A 17,190-nucleotide genomic window follows, 5' to 3' on the forward strand; every position below is an offset into this window, starting at 1 on the left:
TGAAAGTATATAAATGCTTTTGATGGATCACTTCAAGAAACAAAAAGCAGGCTGTAATACCCAGCATATATTTCTCACAAATGACTCCATATGGAAATAAGATAGAAAAATAGCACCTTGCAAAACTTTTCAATATTGTAGAACAGTAAATAAAATTAACACTTTAGAGGTAGTAAAATCTGTAACATATGTGACAAAGAGTATATGTTTTAAATATATAAAGACAGCTTTCCAATACAAAACGAAAAGAATACCTTAATAAAATAAATAAATGAAAAAAGATACAAATGGGCAATGCACTGAAGAAGAAACACAAACTGCCAATAAACAACTGAAAACATGTCCAAATTTACTAGGAACCAAAAAAATATAAATTAAAGCAACTATATCATTTTTAAACTCTGAGATTGGCAGAAAAAGAATACTAACACTATAGGTATAGCACTCTAGAATATTCTTAGTGCAAGAATAAATTACACAACCTCTCTGGAGGACAATTTGGCAACACACAGCCAAACTCTACACATACACTCTCAGCAATTCTACTTAAGAATATATCCTAAGACAATAATTAAACAAATGCTCACTCTGTCATGGTTTATAATAACAATATTGGACATTACTAGAAATGAACAGAGAAAGGCCTCATTCAATAGACACACTCATATAGTACCATAATGTATTGTTAAGTGAAAAAGCAGGCTATAAAATGTATGTAGAATATGATCCTGGTTTGTAAAAAGACAAAAAAAGGAGGAAGGAAGGAGAGGAGAGGGAAGGAGATTGAAGAAGAGAGGAAAGGAGGAGGGGGAAGGGGTGTCTGTGTGTGTGTGTGTGTGTGTGTGTGTGTGTGTGTGTGTGTGTGTGTTGGGATGGGGGGAGGTAAGCATTTGGGGTATGTGTGAATAGGGAAAACCTCAGACAGGATAATGACCAAGTGTTAACTATGCTTGTATGCATAATTTTTCTTTTCTTCTTTATATTTTTCTAGAATGCCTGAATGCCCCCAAAAGCTATTTTCACTACGAAAATAAATTTAAACTATAATCACATTTGCATAGCCACTTTATAATTAAAGAGAAATCTTTCAACAAATTCTCCATCATTATCTTCAGAGGCAGTCAGCGATTATTTCTAGTTGGGTACAAGAGAACCTTTCACATTCACAAAGTGTGTTTCTAGATATACCAAACAAAAACAAAAACAAAAAAACCTAAAACTTGCTGTGTGTCCACAGAGACTCTTTAAAAATATTCTCTAGTACTTCCCAGTGGGAAGCGCCTCAGTGGAGGCAGGGCCTGAAACCTCATTCCATGTATTAGATACTGGTTGGCCAATAAGAATGTGAAGAGTTAAATACCCTTCCAGAATACTTAATGTATGGAATGAACTGGGATAAATAATAATTACATTAGCAAACACTGCCCAAAGAAAGATTTCTGAGATATTCTAACTTCAGGAATCAAATACAAACTGAGTCGACATCAAGCTCAGCAGCATATAAGAATGAAGTAAGACACTCTGCCCTGTGCTTCCCAAATTCGTCTTCACTCATCACTCCCAAGTTAAGAAAAGCCTATAACAGAAAAATAATAAAACAAGAAAGTTTCCATCATTTTAGATAGACATTGTGAATAATTCTACAAAGACACACTTCTCCTACTTCTCAATATGTCCAAGATGTGAAATTGAGCATATTCTTTCTTTTCCAAGATTACACATATGGTTTCAATAAATCTTTTATTTCAATTTTCATTTCTTGGCCATCATTTTTTAGATCAAATCTAACAACCCATGTCAGACTCACTTTAAAAACACACAGCTAGACACTTCTATGGGACCTCTCTCTTCACTATTTTTAGACTCTCCTAGAATCTTACTAATGCCTGTTTCTTCTATACCCCTAGAAAATTAGAATGTTGGGGAAATGTTTACTTTAAAAAAAAAATAAACCAATGTATCTGAGTACTACATAAATCACCTTTTTCTACTCTGAAACTGCCCTGTCAATAGTCACCAGCCACATGGGGCAATGGAGACCTTGAAAGGCGGCTGAGTCCAAATCAAGATGTGTTGAAAGTGTACAAAACACACTGGATTTCAAATATATATATATATAAAATATTAATTGAATATATATATAAAATATACAATTAATAATGTTTATATTAATTACATGTCACAATGATGTTTGACTATAGTGAGTTAAATATAATTTCATCTGCTTCTTTTTGCCTTTTTGATGTGACTAGCAGAAGATTTAAAATTACTTATGTGGCTGCATTGTGTTTCTGTTGGATGGTGCTGGTCTGGAATGCTAGTTCATCATGTCGAGATTCTTACTGCCATTTCTGTAACTCTGCAAATACTCAGTATTCTCTTTAAATAATAGGTCTTCATCAGTGGCATTACTCAAGAGATTTGCTCCCTCTACCACACTCGGTAAAACACCTGTCACTAGTTACTCCTTTTCCCCAAAATTAACGTCTGTGCTTACTAGAAGCTTTAGCTCTACTTTAATCTCAGCACTCTGCACTCCTCGTGATCAGTGTTTTCCCCAGCGGTGTTCTGCCCCTTTGTGCCACATACACTTGAGCAGTGGAGTGGCGTTATAGTTTGCCAATGCTGGTGGATGGCGTAACTTTCAGTTTGGGGTTCAAACTCGCTTCCCACAGGGAAAACACACTAAAGTGCCACCACAATTCCCTTGCAAAACTCATTCATTCCCTGAATTCTCCCAGTGCGCCAGGAGGAATGTTAACCATTTTATACCTGCCCAAAAGTGGACTACTGTATCAGTTAGGATTGCTTTCATAAAAGAAACCCAATGACCTGCCTGGCATAACCAAGGTTGGTTTATTTTCCAACTTAAGAAATTGGTCAGAGGTAAACAGATAAGAGGTGATTCAATAGCTTTATGATGGGACAACTGCCCTAGCCTCCTCTGTCTTTCCGACCTGCCCTTGTGGTCTCAAGATGCCTCCTGAATGTTCAGGCAGTGCATCTATGCTCCAACTAAGAAGGGAAAAGATGAAGGGCAAAAGGCACATGTCAGCGGTTTTTCTTTTTATCAGGAGACTTCCGCTTTTATCTGACTGGCCAGAACTAACTTACGTGGTCACCCTAGTTACAAGGGAGTCTGAGACAGTATTTTTAACTAGAATTTTATCAGTAAGGAAGAACGGTAAATGGATTTGCAGTTGTTAATGTGTACCATAGCTATATTTTCACAAATATTATTGCAATTTTGTTAGAGATATGAATAAACGCCTAGGGATAAGGGGATTAAAGAAAAATCCAACAAAATTCACAATCTTAATGTTGGATACAAAGTTGGGAGAATGGAAACTTTGAGAATATAATGTCTTTTATGTGGATCATTTCATTTTATTGAACGTCCACTTTTTTGAATAGTTCTTACAACAACTTTCAGCATGTATCTTTGTTGATAGTAAAAGTATAATCAACCTGCCAGTAATATCTTTTCTAAAAGTTTAGTTCATATTAAATCAAATAGCTGCTTAGAAAACTTTATCCACCAGTCACAGCCTGCTATTCAACATGGCCTCACTCTACTTTTATAATTTTACTTCCTTCTATTTCCTGTCATCCGGAGTGGATGAAAGCAGACCTCCAATGTGAAAACGAGTTTCTTCCCGAGTCATCTGCAAAATTCCACACTCCTGTCACCCATCTGATCCAATACCAAATTCAGCATTCCACTCAAATTTCTGAAGCACTGTTGTTGCTAATAAGAACCACTGTCTGTTTTTCAGTCACTACCACTAGAAGATATTTTTTTAAAAGACATAGAAACATAGCTTCAGTAGTTCACAAGTATTAAGGCCCACACCATGCCAAGCTGAGAATGGGAGAGCTGCACTGGCTGAGGATGCCAGGCCCTCAGCTGGGAGCACTCACTCACTCACTAAGTGATTCACTCCCAAACAAGAGCCCTGCAGAAAGCCTGATTCAAGTTCTTGGTTCAGCAAAATTCAAGTTTCTAAAATGTCATATATCTTTATGGCATTGGCAAAAAGTCAGAACTTTCTATGATTAATTCATAAATGTTACTGATCAATTCTGTTCCCTGTAATGGCCCAAGCTTTCCAAAAGCTGGCCCTTTTCCACAAAGTGTCTTCTTTCTGTAACACCCACCCCCATCTATACCAAATGAAACCCTACTCATTCCTCAAGACTCAATTCTGATTTCACATTTTCCACAAAGCCTTTCCAAATCGCTCTGCTATAACTGTTCTCTATTTTGATCAAATATAGCACTTTATTTCTATTTCTCTCATGTCATTTATTTCTGCCTTATATTTTCGATCAGTCTCAGCCTCTCCCACTAGATCAAAAGCTTGACTCTATACTCTTAGCAGAGCATTTTATTTATTTGTTTGCATTGAATTAAATCTGGATTTGTTTTGTCTATGTGACAGACAAAAAGTAACTGTGCAACATCATTGACCACAATGTTTTTTTAAAGTCTGGTCACAGATTATGACTGTCAAAATAATAATCAGCCCATTGCTTTCCATTTTGAGCTCCAGAGAAAATTACTACAAATATATGAAGGGATGTCCCATGGCCTTGAGCACAGAGGAAAGATTGCCCACCCCAGTGCCTATACAAGGCTTTCACTACTCCACTATGCAGCCCATAGGTCCCCATATCAATTCAGCAGAAGAATCCAGTTACATAACGATTCCTGAGCATCTGCAAAGGATGAATAGATTTCCTGAACCCAAAAATTGGGACACAGAATCTTTGTGCCATTCCAGGTGAGTTCCCATTTAAAACACAGCTTTGATTGGATGCAGTGGCTCACTCATGTAATCCCAGCACTTGCGGAGGCCGAGGCAGGCAGACTGCTTGAGCCCACGAGTTCAAGACCAACCTGGGCAACATAGTGGGACCTCACCTCTACAAAAAATACAAATATTAGCTGGGCATGGTGGTGCGTGCCTGTAGTCCCAGCTATTTGGGGGGCTGAGGTGGAAGGATCACTTGAGCCCAGGGGGCAGGGGTTGCGGTGAGTCAAGATTGCACCACTGCACTCCAGCCTGGGTGACAGAGTGAGACCCTGTCTTAAAAAAAATTTTTTAATGGATCAGGGAGCACACTTATTTAGTAAATACAGTATGTGTTCCAATTAATAAACTGTTCAATGTAAAAAGTTGGGGTGATAAGAATTAACATTCTAAGGAACAAAGAGCAGAAGCTAAGAAGGGCAATAAGAAGGGCAAAAAAAAGTTGGAAAAAAAATGCATCTTATTGGCAAAAAAATAATATTCTTGCACATGTAGGTTGTGTGTGATTATAATGTATCTCTTTTTCTTCCTTCTGCCCCAGGTCTCAGAGGCTAACGTGCTGTTCTAGAAAAACTATATAACAACTTTTCTCTGACTGGTTTGAAAAACTGATGCTGTTCTCACTAGAGGGATGGTGCAAAGCTTTAAAAAAAGCTATAGAATGATGAAGGGAAAATAGATGTAAGTGCCAGGATCCTGTTTAAAGGATCAAGGAAGGTCTAACTCCAAGAATGTCCACTTAACATTATATTTTCATTTCTACAAATTCTATCTGGTTTCATTTCAAATCTTTGTCATATTCTCAAAGCTCATTTTATTTCTTTAAATATATTAAACAGACATATTTTACATTCTGAAATAGACCACTCCAAACTCTGCAGTCTACGTGGAACTGACTCTATAGTGTGTTTTTTCAATTAACGATTGCTCATGATAGTTTATTTCTTTATGTGTTGGGGATGGGAGGAGTCCTCTACCGTGGATTCATGGCCCTTCAATTTTATTTGTGGGAATTTATTAAGGTCTAGATTTAAATTATTGTGTTCTTCCAGAGAGATTTCCCTTTCCTCCTACCAGGAGCTGGGATTACTGCCAATCCAAGACCATTTTCAACTGAACATTCAACTTGGCCCTACAGGTGGTATGAACTCAAACCCAAAGCCTACCTTCATGCAGGCTTATCGCTGGTAACTCTCATGGGGGACTTTTCTTTTCCATTCCTCCCACAACCAAAGCAGAGACAGTTATATATGTCCCCACCATGCCCTCTCCAGAGCAGATTCTTCCTAGTGTTTCCACTCGGTGTTAACCATTTGGTGTGCTGACTCTATGTGGGAGCTCTGACTTGACCTTTACCCTGTCTTGGGCTCTGTTTCCTGTGCTCCCTACACATGCCTGGTTAAAACCCACACTTTAGGCCTTTAGAGGTTAACAGATACCACAGGGACCAATGCTTGTTCCAATGGTCACTTACTCCTCCTGACACATAGTGTCTTCCCATTCCTACCCTCCAAGGAATTCCCTTACATTTCTGCCAGCTCAGCCATGCTTTTAAAACTACTTTTTAAAAAATATATTTTATCTAGCATGTTCAGGCTTGCTTTCCCAAGCACGGTCTCCCTTAACATCTAGTCTGCCATATAGCTAGAACTAGAACTCTCCCATCCGGAGATTTGCATAGGGGCTGTAAACAGTCCCATGTGGCATGTTACTACCCTGGGTCAACATCCAAATAACAGGCTTCATTTCAACCTCTAAAATCAGTATAATGTTTATGTATACATTTTTCTTTTACCTCAATGCTATACTGTTTAAATATGGTGTGTGTGTGTATCACATATTATAATTTTTACAATAATTATTTTATATAATTATACTTAATTATATTCACATTTATTTATTTCTTGAAGCAAGTACCTGTACTTGTTCCATGTAATCACACCTACAGCACATGGCCTCTACCAATGAACTTTAAAAACCAGTTCAGAAAGCAAAAGGTAAGTTATGTTAAAACCTAACTAGTCTTATTACCTATTTCTAGAGCCTCTGCTCAACAATAAGAATTTAAGGAAAAATAAGTAATATTATAAAACAAAGTTACTATCATAATTGTCTTTTTTTTTTTTTTTTTTAGATGGAGTTTCATTCTTGTTGCCCAGGCTGGAATGCAATGGCACGATTTCGGCTCACTGCAACCTCCGCCTCCCGGGTTCAAGCAGTTCTCCTGCCTCACCCTCCCAAGTAACTGGGATTACAGGCATCCACCACCACGCCCGGCTAATTTTGTATTTTTAGTAGCGATGAGGTTTTGCCATAGTGGTCAGGCTGGTCTCGAACTCCCAACCTCAGGTGATCCACCCACCTCAGCCTCCCAAAGTGCTGGGATTACAGGCGTGAGCCACCGTGCCCGGCTCATAATTGTCATTTTTAAGGTGCCTCTCAAGATATGGCACATTATTATTCAGAAACAGCACAATGCCTACACCTTCTATAACATATCATCTGCATTATCATAACGCATGTGAAAAACCATAATCCAGAACCAAACATCTTTAATAATTTTTAAAATGTTTACAGTATAGGTAGAATACAAAGTATATTTATAATCTCTCTTGTTCCAAAATAAATTTGAAGCTGAAACCTACTAATATATTTATAAATTGATTATAAATGATAGTTGAAACAAAGTAAGTTAATGGAAAAATATCCAACTATCCTTAACATTTTCATCTCAAACATTAGGAGAAATATCTAATCCATGCAGGGCTTAAAACCTAGATGATGGGTTGATAGGTGCAGCAAACCACCATGGCACATGTATACCTATGTAACAACCTGCACTTTCTGCACATGTATCCCAGAACTTAAAGTAAAATTTTAAAAAATAATAAATAAATAAATAAAAACATTTTCCTCTCAAAGAACTCCAGCTAATTATGTTTTAAATTTCTCATAAATTATATTGATCTATGTAGTCAATAACTTTTAAAAGGTTACTGGGTCATTTATTCATTGCAGGATAATTCATGATCATCAGCCAAATACCTATAACTGTACTACATTCTCAACTATTAAATGATAATATTCCATTGCAAGGAGTTTTGTTAAGGTTTCTGCATTAAATGATGTAGAAATATATAATTCTGAAAATTTTATGTTCTACTTGCTTGTTTCAAAATGGGCCTGTGATTAAGAGAACAAATTTTTTAACGTTTCTCTGTTAATGTACAAATCTCACTCTCCGAAGTTTACAACCAAATGTTTTGCATCATTACACACACCTGCCACCACCTACAGAAAGAACAAAAGTTGTATACTCTAAATACCAATTGTATGTGGCAGTGTTATTATTTTATCCACATTTCTAAAACCTGTTACAAGTGAAAAAAAGATTAAAATAATTTCTGCAGTTCTAAACAAAGACACCAAAGTATAACTATTTTTCCAATTCGGACCTTCATTAATGTATGAATACCAAAGCACACTAGTTGGTCTTCCTATTTAACCACAAACATGTCAGGTCTGTTTGGAGTAGTGTTGAATGTGGAAAAGATGTATATCCGGTTGGTAACAGCTTAAAGGTTTTAGAATAAAGCCTACATTTGTGGGTGGCCACAAATCTTAGCTAAAAATTGGCTGAACTATATGGACGTGACTTAGAGAGGGTGGATTTATTGAAATGTTCACAGGTGGAGGTGTCAGAAGAGTTGGGCTTCTGATTATTTCTGAAAAATCATTTAGCTCCTCAAGACTTTGGTTTCTAATCCATGGAACTGGCCCAATGACCTCCAAGCCCCTTTAGCTCTCACATTCAAGAATTCTGAATCTATAGCATGTGTAACAATTGAAGGTAGACTTTCCACCCCATTCTCTAAGCAGAAGGAACACTCCAGTCTTCTGACTGGGGTTCATATATGCTTATATCAGGTTAAATGACAAGACCATGTCGAAATAAGAATCAGAATGAGAGGATTTATCATCCTTTGTCAGCCACATTCTTATCCTCAATGCTCAGCAACAGGGTTTAGAGTGCTAAACATTTTGATGCAATAATGACAATGCAGTTCACCAAACAAGGCCAAGCTCAGTGGTTTCCAGGAAACTGAAAAGAGAAAGAATGTGGATAGAAATAGTAGAGACTTCAAATGATGAAGAAAATGAATGAAGTTCAAACTGAGAATCAAAAAGAGACACAAAAAAGACCTAAAAAGTGTGGTCAATGCATTTGGAATGACTAGAACCAGGGAAAGTTTTCCTAACAATACTAACAAAACATCTTTGAGAGTATTTTATCATTAGTGGGATCAATGGGATAAGGTCAGATTGATGATTTTTTATTTAAAATGCAAAAACTAAAATAGAATTCTTTTGATTTGTGAAAGATAGGATCATTATGCAACTTCATCAAAGGTATTTTTACCTAACCCTAGAAGTCAAAAATGTTCTTTATTTTTTAAAAAAAAACAAAAAATCTTTATTGTCACAGTGGAACACTCACACCTCTGAAAAATGAGACAAATCATGAATTATTGTTACTATTCATTTAAATTACTCAAAAAGTCCATCATTATGTTAATGGATTAAAATATCTTTAAATAAGAGAATGATATAATAAAATTGCCTTAATTATGGCTCCCCTTTCTTTAGGAATAAAGGCAATTTAATAGAAAGTAGAAAATTATCTAATAAAGGTAAGTTACAGCACATATTCTATTTCCCTTCAGATGGTTGTTAGTATATATGTGCCAATATATGAATATATATATATAACATAGTTGACAAAAATCTATCTTAAATGTTTATTTTTGTGTTTCGTATCATATATTTTCAATTAAAAGTCGTATATTAATCAGGTGTGGTGGCTCACGCCTGTAATCCCAGCACTTTGGGAGGCCAAGGCGAGCAGATCACTTGAGGTCAGGAGTTCGAGACCAGCCTGGCCAACATGGCAAAACCCCATCTCTACTAAAAATACAAAACTTAGCCGGGTGTGGTGGTGCATGCCTGTAGTCCCAGCTACTCAGGAGGCTAAGGAAGGAGAATCACTTGAACCTGGGAGGCAGAGGTTGCAGAGAGGTGAGATCACGCCATTGCACTCCAGCCTAGGCAACAGAGTGAGACTCGGTCTCAAAAAAAAAAAAAAAATTTTTCTAAAAGTCTTCTATTGACAAAGTCCATGTACTTGTCATTTTTATCATCCTACCATAGAATTAAATGGGTTAATATTATATAAGTTGCTTTGACATTCCCTTCTTTGAGAACATCTATTTCCTGGGTTTTTTGTTTGGTTGGTTGTTTGGTTTCCTTGGGCATTATTACTTTGAAAATATTCCTAAAAGTAGAATTATACAGGTCAAAAATATGAATCATATTATAGCTGTTGTTACATTTATTGACCAATTGTTTTCCAGGAGAAAAAATAACCCATTCAAACAGCTACCAATAATGTCCAAATATCGCTGTCCCAATCTTTACACCACTCTTACTGACACATAATGATATCACATTTGTCATTCTTTTGGCTGGCCTAACGGGTGTATATAGTTCGTACAGGTTGTCTGAATATGAATTTTAATTGCTGATAAGGCTGAATATTATTCCTTGTGATGACTCACTCTATTTTTCTAAATATATAAAAACCACTTACTGAGATACAATAAGCAATGATCTCTTGTACACATAGATGTTTTCCATATTTTTAAACATTAATTTATTTCTGTTTATAGACACAACATATGTATATTATAGACAGTCTGAGATATAAACAAAAGCGCAACAATAATATAAAAATCACCCATAATCCCAACACACTTTTCCCTTTAAATACTGTGTGTTACAAAAAGTTAATTTCCTTTCTTCGCCTCCCCATCCATCCCAATCCCCGCTAAAAGTAATTACTGTTAAGCACTTGGTATATGTATATTGTTCCAGGACTTTCCTATGTTTCTTTCTATAAAAATAGAATCACACTGATCATTGTCTTCTGCAACAGGCTCTTTTTCCTTAATACTCTATCACAGACATCTTTTCAAGATACATAGACCTACCTCATTCTTTTGATAGGCAGATGGTATTCTAATCTGTGTACAGTAAGTTATGAAACTGGGTCAAAGCAAGACAAAAGGGTCCCAGCTGATATCTGAGGTATATACATTACAATTTTTCAGTTACGGTCTCATAGGTAACTGCCACCAGTTCCCCTGCCCCCATAGGTATCTGCCACCAGTTCCTCTGCCCCCTTGATCTTTCACTGCAATCACCCAACCTCTCCTCACCCTTGCCTCAACTCATCAACCCTCATCTCCAGCTTTGGTGGACTGCTGAGGGCTGTCAGAGAAACCTTTCAGCCTTCCTGACTGGCTCCATTTTGCAGCAGGGTTTCCAACCTCCCCCGGGCTACCTGATCGTTTACCATTGCTTTTTTCTCATCTTCACTGGCTCTATTCCAGTCCCTTCCTACCCTTCTTCAATCCCCACTCTACCCTCCCACTCTGACCATACGGAGAGGTCGCTAATTTACAGGGTAAGTAGAGAACATTCAAACATGGCCTTGCCCACCTTCTCTTCATCTCTCAGCCTGCCTTTCTTGGCCCACCCTTCCTTTCTTTCACCCCGAGTCAGGAAAAGGGTACCCTGGTTCTTCTCCAAGGCTTACCCCTCCATCTTCAATGTTGCCCTCCATATGATGTCCTTCCCCCCTTATCCTGGAAACAAGCTTACGTAAATGCCGTATTAATTATGTTAATAATAAAAATGTATATAGCACTTAAAATGTCTAGACCCTCTTCTAAGTACCTTATATATACTAATTTAAACTTCATAACAGCCCTATGAGGTTAGTGTTAGAGTAATTGTAATTATCTCCATTCTACAGATTAGTGAACTGAAGCACACTGGGCTCAGGGGACCCGCCAAGGTCACACAGCTACTAAGTGAGATTCAAACCCCAAGCAGTCTGGCCCTTAACCACCAAGCCCCCTATATAAAGCTTATATAATAGGACCAGGGAAATGATTTAGAGCAGAGTGGGGTTAGAAGACTGGATGGGCAGAGAAGCCTGTAGAGCACCCGAACCAACAGAAAACTACTCTCTTGTTTGTCTGGTTTGAAGTACCAGAGACAAACATCACTTGCATGGGAAATGATGGAGAGACTGTCTGTGGGAGCTGTCTTATGGTGCCTATTCTATGAAAGCAGATACTCCCATTATCTCTTCATTCTAACAACTCAAATTGTCTCCATACAAGTAGTTAACCTGGTGGAAAAACTCTTATCCATGGCTAAAGCCACTACACCTAATACCATGGGAACCAACTAGGCAAGCAGCAGGTGGCTCAGCACAAACTCCCTGACATGTGAAAAGAGCTCAAAGCACAGCTCCTCCACCCACTCACCATCTACAGGCTGCCTGCTTGTGCCTGAGACACTCACCTAAACCATCCAGGCACCCCATGATACTTCAACACTCTCTCTACCCAGCCAGTGTCACTCCAGTCTACTTTGAATACTTAGTCCCAGACAGACCATTTCCAATGAGATAATTCTAACTTTCTTCCTCAATATTTACCAGAAATACGTCTCTTTTTGGCTTCCCAATCACCATGCATTTTCCTCCTCCACTATAAAGAATCAAATTAACATTTAACATGTTAGCCCTTTAAATCTCTTTGGGAAGTTACCATCTGTGATTTTTCTACCAAACCACTCCCCTTCCCTCCTACCCCAACCAACACACACAAAACACACTAGTCCCTTCTTTGCTGGGCTAAATAAATACATGTAGCCCCATTAACAATCCTTCGTATGACCTGGTTTTACATCTCTTCCTCATCTTGGTCACTCTAATATCTAAATATGATCCATTTTGCTTACTTCTCTCTTAATGTGTCCCAGAGCAGCTGTATGACACTGTTGACTCACATTAAGGAAATCCTACAGATGTGCTTCACACATGCTACTTCCAGCACCCAAGGCTCATCCTTCCTCCACTCTCAGAGCTGCTTTTCAAGGTCCCTATATGCTTACTGAGTTTCATATTAAATGTGTGAGCTTCAACCTCATTTCATTGTGTCTACTTCCCCTAGCTCCTAATAGCTAAATCCACTGACGCCAACACTACCACCTCCTACAGACTAAATCAAATCCTACTTCCTCAACCAGTCTTGACCAAGATAAATGTGCATCAGCAGCCTCAGCCTAACCCTGAAACACAGAATTAAGCTACTTTTCCAGCCTTTACTGACAAATCAATCCTAGATGCAGGCGTTTCCAGTAACCCCCAGGGTTCCTATACTGCCCCTTAGCTCACTCTTTCTTCTCCCATCCCTAAAACAGGATATGGGTTTGATCCCTTGATCACCAATTCAGTGGCCACAGATTACCTCTTCCACCAGTAATCCTGAAAGGATGTTCCATTGCAGGAGGCAGAATAAGGCAAAACTGCAAAGTTGGCCATTTCCTATCATTCAGAAACCACGTTCTCTGGTTGGAGGGCAGTAGGCTAATTTTGTATATAGAAAAGACAATCTTGCATTCTCCTGAAAAGTGTTACTAAACTTCAAAAGTAACTTTCAATAGAAGATTTAATCCAATTAATAACAAATATTTAGGAAACACACAAACTAGTTTTAGATACTATATATTACAAATAACATCACTTCTTATCAAAAATAAGTGTGCCAAGAATCTCTGGCAAAAGAACAGAGGTCATCTTGCACTACTCACTTGATTTTAAAGCAATGAAATGAAGTCTCTCAGACAGTGGTCCCCAACCCTTTTGGCAATAGGGGGAGGGGATGGGGGAGGGGTATGGTTTTTGGATGAAACTGTCCCACCTTAGGTCATCAGGCATTAGATTTTCACAAGGAGCGTGCAAACTAGACCTCTGGCATGTGCAGTTCACAACAGGACTCGTGCTCCTATGAGAATCTAATGCCACTGATCTGACAGGAGGCAGAGCTCAGGTAAAGCAAGAGATGGGGAGTAGCTGTAAATACAAACGAAGCCACCCTCACCTGCTGCTCACCACCTGCTGAGCGGCCCCGTACCTGGTCCTTGGCCCAGGGGTGAGGGACCCCTGCTCTAAGAAACTATGTAATTTATTCAAGGTCACAGAGCAGGCTATTAACAAAACTGAAACAAGGACTCAGGTCTCCAGATTCCTGGCTGAAATAATATCTAGCCATCTATGAGGTACAGTGCGTTTTCAGAGTTTGAAACACACAGTATCTTCCCCTCAACAGGTCACGTGGTACACAACATGAATCCACAATTATGAAATCAGTTATGAATCTACAGTTATGAAACACTAAGCAATGAAAACATAAAACAGGGCCAGGCATGGTGGCTCACGCCTGTAATCCCAGCACTCCAGGAGGCCAAGGTGGGCAGATTGCTTGAGCCCAGGAGTTAGAGACAAGCCTGGGAAACAAGGCAAACCCCTGTCTCTCCTAAATATAAAAAAATTAGCTGGTCATGGTGGCGCACACCTGTAGTCCTAACTACTCAGGAGGCTGAGGTGGGAGGACTACCTGCACTCCAACTTGGGCGACGGAAGTGATACTCTGTCTCAGAAAAAAAAAAAACAAAAAACATAAAACAGTACAGATCAACATTCATGGGCCTTTATCATGCAGACAACAGCCTCTGAAAGTGTTGACTATAAAACACAAAACTATGAAAATTAAATTTGTATAGGGGAACCCAAACATTTTGCTCATGATTACTGATTATAACAAGTTTATCACACTTTAATTCACAAAAAAAGACATTAATCATGAAAAGAAAAGCAAGGCTCAGAAAGGCAGTAATAGCATAGTTGTTAAATGCTAACCATTTGAATCCTACCTCCTCCACTTACTAGCTGTATAACCTCAAGGAATTAGTCAACCTCTCTTTCGCTCCATTTCTTCATCTATAAAATGAGGACTGTGGTATTTATCTCATGGAGCAGTTGCGATGATTAAATACTTTAGTATCTGTAAAATACTTGGGACAGTGCCTGGCTCATAGTTGGTATTCAATAATTGCTCTTATCTACTCATGTATTATTCTTTTCCACTTGGATAACAACCAACTCTTGACATTTATCATATCCCTTTAAGTGTAGCCAAATTCCATAAGGCACTGGAATGACATACAATTTCTTAAAGGACCCTGCTTTTGAGCCAAAAATTAAATAATGGTAGAGATGTGGTAGAAAATAACAGCTACATGTTCAAGGTATGTGACAAATGGCCAATGTCTTAGTCTGTCTGGGCAACAAAATAATGGTATTTTGGGTGGTTTATACACAACATAAATTTATTTCTCACAGTTCTAGAAGCTGGGAAGTCCAAGATCGAAGAGCTGGCAGGTTTGGTGCCTAATAAGGGCCCATTTCCTTCTTGATAGGGGTGACTTCTCACTACGTCCTCACATGGTAAAAAGGGCAAATGAGTCCCCTTGGGCCTCTTTTATAAAGTCACTAATTTCACTCACGAGGGCTTCACTGACATGACCTAATCACTTGCCCAAATTCCCCACCTCCTAATCCCATCACCTTGGGGACTAGGGTTTCAACAGGGATTCTGAGGGGACACAAACATCCAAACCACAGCAGTCAGAAATCAGGAGAATGGATCATGGGGAGTGACAGGCTTAGCCCACCTTGGATTGGCAGATATGGAGTGAGAGGAAGTACCAACAGTTTTCAAAACCGATCAAACCAAAACATTTCATTTATCACATCGAATTCACAATGTACCATCATTACCACTACAATGACTGGCCAAGAGCCCCCTTACACTTCCCTACCATTCCTACTTCTTTTTTTTTTTTTTTTTTTTTTTTTTGAGACGGAGTCTCATTCTGTCACCCAGGCTAGAGTGTGCAGTGGCGCAATCTCGGCTCACTGCAACCTCTGCCTCCTGGGTTCAAGCAGTTCTCCTGCCTCAGCCTCCCAAGTAGCTGGGACTACGGGCGCACACCGCCACGCCCGGCTAATTTTTTTTCTATTTTAGTAGAGACGGGGTTTCACCTTGTTACCCAGGCTGGTCACGAACTCCTGAGCTCAGGCAATCTGCCCGCCTCGGCCTCCCAAAGTGCTAGGATTACAGGCGTGAGCCACCGCACCCGGCCCATTCCTACTTCTTCGACTTCATCCCATCAACAGAATCAGAGAAATCTCTCTGAAAATGGAAATAGAGGTCTCCCTGAAATATAACGTCCATGAGATTTCTCATGCAAAGCAAATATAAATGAGCTATAAAAGAAGCACAATGTATTCATTCCCTTTAGATCTGCTGCCTAACTCTCATTAGGTGGCCCTGAGCTCCTGTAGGCTCTGTGTCAGTGCTGCTATCTGTGGGCCTGCAGGCAGTGAGGGCAGTTCAGCTGGGCTTGATTACAAGGTGTGAAGACAGGATTGTGGCACACTCTCAGGGGCTCTGAAGGGCATCACATTTTAAAATCACTCACCTGATGTTTACTCCACGGTGCAGCATATTAAGCGGAATAATGAGAGAAGGGAGTGACTGGAAACAAGAAATCCTACAAAAACCAGGTTATAAGTGGCTAAGGCATGAGGTGACAACACTGAGAGAAGGGTGATAAAAGTAGGGACCAAAAAAAAAGATTTTGAGTCATAAGAAACTCAGGAAGAATATGGCAACAAACTAGTCACATTGGTTAAAACTCAAAGAGGGTGAAGATCACCCAAGATGACAGAATTTAGTAGGAGACCAAAAGGGGTTACTGCAGGTAATTACCGCAAGACCACAATCACAAGCTCAGCCTTGACATGTTTAATTTTAGGTAAAATCCAGGTATCCAGCTGAAAACATTCTATGGGTAGTTGGAAAATCATAGTATGACAGAGCAATTCTAAGAGGTTCAGAGCATCAACCAGCTCACAATTTAGTTGCTTTAAGAGTTTTCACTCATCAGGAATGACATGTCTTTATGATGAGCAAGAAAAACATGAAGTAGGCCAAGAAAGATTTGGAATGCATTAAAATTAATTAGTTACTAATAATATATTAGTAATTACAAACAAAAAGTAAGAGAATTTAAGCTATAAGTTCAAAACATAGGGATGATTTTAGGGAGAACTACCAAATTTTTCCACGAAAAACAAATATTTGTGTCACTGTCAGAATATTAGGATTATGGATTATTATTCTGACTTCAGATAGTATCTTACACACTATCTGAAGTCAGGATATGTTTTATATGTTATTTAATGTTTTATATTACATAAATTGCTTAAATTAAGAATAATATCAAAGTCCTACGAATTATATTTTTAGCTTTTATTCACATTGTTACTGACAAATTCACATGGCTGATTTAACACATGAGAACAGTCATAAAACAGTCAAAAGGGACTGAAACCTTT

The 17,190-nt window shown here is 38.6% G+C and overlaps 1 protein-coding gene across 4 annotated transcripts in view; it reads right to left on the reverse strand.

Annotated features, from left to right (window-relative positions):
* The window catches only part of FSIP1 (fibrous sheath interacting protein 1), a 192,472-nt gene that overhangs the window by 105,307 nt on the left and 69,975 nt on the right, over nucleotides 1-17,190 (reverse strand). The window lies entirely within an intron of this gene.

This window comes from Gorilla gorilla, chromosome 16, assembly GCF_029281585.2.
Source record: "Gorilla gorilla gorilla isolate KB3781 chromosome 16, NHGRI_mGorGor1-v2.1_pri, whole genome shotgun sequence".
NCBI classification, from domain to species: domain Eukaryota; kingdom Metazoa; phylum Chordata; class Mammalia; order Primates; family Hominidae; genus Gorilla; species Gorilla gorilla.